This window comes from Cornus florida, unplaced genomic scaffold, assembly GCF_030987335.1.
Source record: "Cornus florida cultivar Cherokee Brave unplaced genomic scaffold, ASM3098733v1 CherokeeBrave_3.0.0_Hap2_Chr11, whole genome shotgun sequence".
In the NCBI taxonomy this organism is placed as follows: Eukaryota; Viridiplantae; Streptophyta; class Magnoliopsida; order Cornales; family Cornaceae; genus Cornus; species Cornus florida.
The window spans coordinates 111,536,541-111,544,186 of NW_026775581.1; positions in this window are offsets into that span (position 1 = coordinate 111,536,541).

Genomic DNA, 7,646 nt, shown 5'->3' on the forward strand with positions numbered 1-7,646 from the left:
AGGCTCTTTCGTTAAGTTCATCCATAGTCTTCGGCGTGTTGACCACCAAGCTTGTGTGGAACGGGGTGCCACGATTCATGGCCAGTATGAATGCTTGAACTGCCGTTGAAAGGTGACATTCAATAACCATGCTCTTGGTAAGGTTAAACCTGGTTAGGAAAGCCTGGAGACGCTCTTCAGCGTGTTGCTTCATTGTGAATAGGCTCGAAATATCTTTCGCTGGATGCTTGTTTCCATAGTATTGGCTTATGAACCGATCACACAAGCTTCGGAAACTATCCACTGAACCCCTCGGCAGGTTCTTGAACCAATTCAGAGCTGGTCCGGCCAGATTCGTAGGAAAGCACTTGCACATCAATGAGTCATTCTTAGTGTTTAGAGCCATTTTCAGCTGGATGTGATACACATGATCGATCGGATCAGTCGTTCCGTCGAACAGAATGAAAACGGGCATGGAAAATTTCCTCGGACTCAGAGCATTCAGAATCTCATCTGTGAACGGTGAATCAACCATTCGAGCTGCTGAACGGAGTGCTTCATTTTCCCTCTGGAACCCCGCGGCTGCTCTCTGGTCTACTGATCTCCTTTCTGAGCTGTGATAGTCGAACGTCGTCATGGAAGGCCGATAGGTCGGATCGAATGATCTGTCTTTAACAAAGTCTTTGCGCCATGGAGGCATAGCTTTCTGACGAATCAACTCTGTTGCTTCACCTCGGCTGAGCGTTTCTTGATGTGGATCAAAAGTCATTGCTTCGTTTCGCCTGATCTGCTCACACCGTGGATCTATGTGAGTCAATCCTTCACGATCATCAATACGACGAAGATTCGGCGGCAAACCGTCTCGCCTGATTTCCTCGCGGTGAGGATCTACTAGATTGTTTCCAACCTCCTCATCGTGATGTGCTGCATTGGTACGTGCACCTTCTTCTCCTAAGGGGAGTGGTCGTGGAATTACTAGAGCTTCTTGACGCTGCATTTCAGTCTTTAGATCTGCATTTTCCCTCCGGAGAGCTTCGATCATGTTCATCAACTCATCAAGTTTCACTTGCTAGACGTTCTCAACCGTATTAGAGTTGTCACCCCCTATCATGATTCCGGATCGAAGCAAAGGCATGAATTACGAACTCGGAAACAGATCGAAGCGTTTCCGATGCAAACTCCGTTAGATCTGGGCTTAACTTCACCGAATCGTGATCACTGTTTGCTAGATCTGAACTTTTCTAGCTTCAAACTCATCGGATCTGATTGCAATTGAGCAAATCACAATTGCGTCATTCCGAAGCAAATGTCTCAGAATCCACAATAAGCAAGAATTCTCTCTGAACAAACTACAATCTCATTGATCTAGATTCAACTTCCAGAAACCACACTGCGTACTCACAAACTCGATTGAACTAACATGGTATTGATCTGGCTCGAATTGATCTTCGTCCTCGTTTCCCACAGACGGCGCCAATTGAAGATGCAAGATTTCATTTCTTCTCTCTTTTCCTATCTCTCTCTCTCCAGAATTCTTCTTCTCTACTTTCCACCTGTAATGGTCTATTTATAGGCCATCACCCTTATTGCTGTTAACTGATTACATTGGGCCTATATTCAAAAGCTCTCTTCCTTCTGGGCTTGATCTTCCAATGGGCTTGACCTTCCTCAGTGGATCCCCCAGGTTCGGCCCATTCCAGGGCGCTTTGGCATGGATCCTACTTCAATCATTCGACCCGATCCCGTTTCAGCGAACTATATCTGGCCCATGCCACTTGCCGCATCCTCAAATATATACATATATGGACTACTCTAGATATTGTCGAGTCTATCTAGGATGTATCTGCGTATCGGATTCTTGTTTGGATCGTAGTATAATAGAACTTGCATATGGGTCTGACCTACTCTTTTATTTTTCAGGTGCTCGTCAGTTCCAGGGTTAGAGCTTGGTTCTGCAGAGTAGATACAGACTTCTATTCCACCGACTACGTAGGACTGTTTACTTATCAGCTTTAGATCTTATTTCAGTTATTTTATTTTATAGTTAGGATTTTTACTAGGGGTCCACTAAATGGATTCCCCGAGTTGTTAATTAATTGGAGGTTTCAGATTAGTGGATTTTAAGATTTAATATTTAAAGATTTTATTTAGTTTTCTTCCAGCTATTAATAATTTCTTATTCAATTTTGTAATCTGTGTTCGTTTTAAATATTAATTGTTTAATATTCCCTCGGATTTGGGCATGGGCCTGATCAACCCGTGTCTCGGATTCGAGGGGTTTCACAGTTGGTATCAGAGCACTCCAGGTTCAAGTATCTCTAGGATTCTATCGTATAAGACTTCCGCATAGCATTCTCTATTGTTTAGAGCTTAAGTTTAGGATTTATTGTATTCCTTTACGGTGTGGTTTAATCGTGCTGATGTCTATCTTTTTGTATTGACAGAATGGTTAACGCAAGAACCAGACAGAACAATCAACGACGAAGGGAAGCGGCCCATAGGTAGCATCAGGAGGATGATGGTCAGTTTTTTGAGGAGCAGGAAGTTCAGCAGACTCGGGATCAGGGAGAAGATCCAAATTATCCTCCTCACCTCAATGACCTTATTGCTCGGGCTATAGAAGCAGGGGTAACCGCTGCATTTTGAAATCAGCCTCAGGTATAGCCGGCACCGTTACCAGCACCGGTTATTCAGACTGATACTTGGGAAAAGACCAGGAGTTCTTTCACAAAGGGGAGCCCACCTGAGTTCACAGGCTCCACCGATGCGAGAGCAGCTCACGAGTGGAAATAGGACATCGAGCGACATCTTCACTTGGTTCAGTACACGGAGGTTTAGAAACAGATGCTTGCTACCTTCAAGCTAGTTGGGGATGCACTGCAATGGTGGGAGTCAATTACCACCATAGAGGAGATGATGGCATTGACTTATGATGAGTTCAGTGCATGCTTTAAAGAGAAGTACTTCCTTATGCAGTCAGGGCAGCCATGAAGACTGAGTTTCTTAATCTGCAGCAGGGAAACACGATAGTGGCGGAGTATGAGCAACAGTTCACACGCTTATCTCTTTTTGCACCGGATGAGGTGGATACAAAAGAGAAGAAGTGCAACAGTTTTGTTAAGGGACTGATGTGGTCTATCGAGAGAGCTATTACAGGTAGTCTAGCTTATACTACCTATGCTCAGGTGGCAGACGCCGCTCTACAGTTGTATCAGTTGACCGTGGATTTCAGACAGGCCAAGGGTGAGAAGCGGGGTGACAGAGACTCTGCTAATCAGTCAGCTGAGAAAGGGAATGGGAACGGACACCGATAGAATGACAAAGGCAAATTCTAGGGACAGCAGCCTTGAAAGAAGCACAAGGGTGGTTCAGATGCTCCCAGAGATGTGGCACCTATTCAACGACAACAGAATGGGGGACCACGAGCAGGACAGGGTCAGCTACAGGCTAACCAACAGAGGAAGCCATTTGGTACTTTCTAGGGTAGTTGCTACACTTGTAGAGAGTATGGTCACACTTCCAGGCAGTATTCTACAACAAGACAGGGACAGAGACAGGGACAGGGACATCATGTGCAGTAGGGACAGAGGGCGCCAGTGCCTTTACCAGCTCCACATGTTCCACGGATTCAGGGATAAACATATCCGGCTTTACCGGCACCGCCGTAGCTTCAGGAATAGGCACCGCAGCAGCTACATTATGGCAGGGTGTATAACCCCATGTCACAGGATATGCAAGCACCTCAGGCTGTTGAAGGTAAGTTTCCTATTCATGGTTTACATAGACGTGTTTTGTTTAATACGGGTGTTACACACTGATTTGTAGCTAGATCTTTTGTTATTTTATCTGGGATGACGACTCGGGTATGCAGTTTACCTCATGGTATTTCTACACCGTTAGGTAATACAGCCATTCTTTATGAGAGTGATGGGCCTGTGACACTAGATATTGGTAGACTTAGATTTCTAACCAATCTTTTGGTCCTGGACATACACACTTATGATGTGATGCTTGGGATAGATTTATTATCGCATTATCATGCCCAAGTTGATTATTATGATAGGTAAGTTATATTCACCATACCTGGTCAGGACATATACGTCGTTGCTATGCCGCATTCTAGCGGGGCCACTAGCACCTATTTGTTTCATATGGAGAAGGAAACGGAGGAGGGGACTACTGTAACATTGGATAACATATTAATAGTACAGGATTTCCCGGATGTATTTCAGGAGATTCCAAGGTTGCCACCTAGTCGAGAGATTGACTTTGTGATTGACTTAGCTCCAGGCACTACGCCTATTACTAGGGCACCATATAAGATGGCACCGGTGGAAATGCGAGAGCTGAGGGATCAGATTTAGCAATTACTCAACGAGGGTTTTATTCGCAGGAGTACTTCACCCTAGGGAGCACCGGTTTTATTTGTGAAGAAGAAGGATGGTTCACTTCTGTTGTGTATAGATTACAGGGAGTTGAACAAGGTTACCATTCGTAACAAGTACCCTTTGCCCAGGATTGATGATCTTTTTTATCAGTTGAGGGGAGCTACTTATTTCTCTAAGATTGATCTGCAGTCTGGGTATCATCAACTTCGGGTTAGGGAGTAGGATGTTCCGAGGACAGCGTTTCTCACTAGATATGGATCTTATGAGTTTCGTGTGATGTCGTTTGGGTTGACTAATCCACCAGCGATCTTCATAGATTTGATGAACAGGGTCTTCAGGGCTTACTTGGATCAATTTGTCATTGTCTTCATAGATGACATTTTGATTTACTCGAGGTCAGAGGACGAACATGTTAGACATCTTCGGATAGTCTTACAGACACTTCGTGAGCACTAGTTGCATGCTAAGTTCGAGAAATGTGAATTTTGGTAGCGGGAGGTGAAATTTCTGGGTCACGTGGTGTCAGAAAGGAAAATAGCGGTGGATCCGGCCAAGGTTTCAGCGGTGGTTGAGTAGGGACAGCCTATTTCACCTACTGAGATTCAGAGTTTCCTCGGTCTAGCAGGGTATTACAGGAGGTTTATCCAGGGGTTCTCTAAGATAGCGAGGCCACTCACTCATTTGACTAAGAAGGGTGTACGTTTCGTGTGGGATGAACACTGTCAGAAAGCTTTTGATGAGCTGAAGACTAAGTTAACTTCTGCACCAATTTTGTCTAGCCCACAGAGCGGGATCGAGTATCTTGTTTACATAGATGTTTCTTTGCAGGGTCTTGGATGTGTTTTGATGTAGGAGGAGCGACCGATTTCGTATGGATCTCGGAAGCTTAAGCCGCATGAGCTTAATTATCTAACACATGATTTGGAGTTGGCAGCTGTGGTCTTTGCCTTACGTATTTGGGGGCATTATTTGTTGGGTGAGTCGTTTAGATTATTCAGCGATCACAAGAGTTTGCAGTATTTGTTCATTCAGCGGGAGCTAAATATGAGACAGCCCAGGTGGTTGGAGTTTGTGAAAGACTATCACTTTTCTATACAGTACCATCCAGGGAAAGCGAATGTGGTGGCGGATGCACTTAGTCACCGACCTGTTGGTAGTCTTTCCGCTCTATTCACTATTGAGTGGAATGCGTGGAAAAAGGTGGATGAATTGTCGGATGCTTTCATGGTTTGTATAGTAATTACACCTTCTATCATTCATAAAGTTTTGAAGGCGCAACTCATGAATCAGCAGTGCATTGACAAAGTTACCGAGATAGCTTCCAGTGAGGTTCCATTTTACTATGTTGGGACTGATAGAGGTTTGCGATACAAGGGACGGTTAGTGGTACCTTCTGCTGACGATTTGAGGAAGGATGTGATGATTGAGACTCACCACTCTGAGTTTTCTGTTCATTCGGGAGACGACAAGATGTATCATGATATGAAGCGGCAGTTTTGGTAGGCAGGTATGAAGGACATTGTTCTATTTGTCTCATGATGTAGTCCTTGTCAGATGGTTTAGATTGATCATTAGAGGCCGCCTGGAGCTCTACAGCCACTGCCGATACCATAGTGGAAATGGGAGAGTATTTCTATTGATTTCGTGAAGAGATTGCCAAACTCTTTCAAGGATCACAATTCGATTTGGGTCATTGTGGATAGGTTGACGAAATCAGCTCATTTTTTGCCTATTCGTTCTGACTTCACTTCGGAGCAGTTGGCAAGACTTTACATTACAGAGATTGTAAAGCTGCATGGCATTCCATTGTCTATTATATCGGACAGGGATTTCAAGCTTTGTGTCTGGGTTTTGGAAGAGTTTTCAGCAGGCTTTGGGTACAGATTTACATCTTAGCACTACTTATCATCCTCAGACTGATGGACAGACTGAGAGGGTTAATCAGATCATGGAAGATATGTTTCGTTCTTGTGTGCTTGATTTTAAGGGCCACTGGGAGAATTACTTACCGCTTGTGGAGTTTGCTTATAACAATAGTTTCCAGAAGACTATTGGGATGACACCATTTGAGGCGTTATACGGCCGCCCGTGTCGATCGCTTGTTTGTTAGCTGGAGGTTGGCGAGAGCAGATTCTTGGGTCCTGAGTTCATTAAGGATACTTCTGAGAAGATAGCTCTTATTCGGGATCACATGCGCACTGCCCAGAGTAGGCAGAAGAGTTATGCGAACTGTCGCACACGTGCTTTAGAGTTTCAGGTTGGGGATCAGGTTTTACTCAAAGTGTCTCCTATGAAAGGGGTAAAGCGCTTTGGAAAGAAAGGGAAGTTGGTACCGCGGTTTGTCGGTCCATTTATGATTACAGATCGAGTGAGCGTTGTAGCTTATCGGTTGGCACTTCCGGATAATTTGGATCGCGTACACGTGTTTCATGTTTCCATGTTGTGGAAATTTCTATGAGATGACGATCGGTATCAGCATATCAATGTTGGGGAGATTGAGTTGTAGCCGGATGTAACTTATTTGGAGTCACCGTGTTGTATTGTCGACCTGCGGGATCAAATCCTTCGTAACAAGGTTATTCCATTAGTTCGTGTTTAGTGGAGTCATCACAATGAGGCTGAGTCCACTTGGGAACGGGAGAATGTCATTCGCTCGCAATTTCTTGAAATATTGGAAGAAGGTAAGAGTGAATTCCGAGGATGAAATTCCTTTTGTTAGGGGGGAGAATGTAATACCCCTAATTTTGAAAGGTTATTCTTGGTATTTAACTGGTATTTAATTTATTATTTAATTGCATTTTATTTGATTATGTGTCATTTTTATTGGATTATTTGTTTCATTTAAATTATATTGTGGTGATTATTGAATTAGTTGTATAATTTAACTTTATTATATTTCTGTAATTAGACTTATTTAAATTAAATTAGTTGCTTAATAATATGTAACTTGTATTAATTAACTATTTTAATTACTTTAATTATTTAATTGCTTCATTTAGTTAATTCTCTGTTTATTTATTTTCTTTATCGTAACTTAGGGTTGTAGGATGTAACGTGGCCGACTTGTAGTTGGAATTGGATTAGGGTTTGAGGTCTAAGCCTATAAATATGCATATTACGGTGGTTTAGGGTTTTAGAAAAAAAAATAAACAAAATTCTGTAAAACAGAGACCGTAAGATACAGAGGGAAACATAGAGAGATAAGAGAGGAAGGCTAGGTTGGATCAAGGAGGAAGGAACATGGTTTTGTGGAACAGTAGTGGGGAGTTGGACGAACAA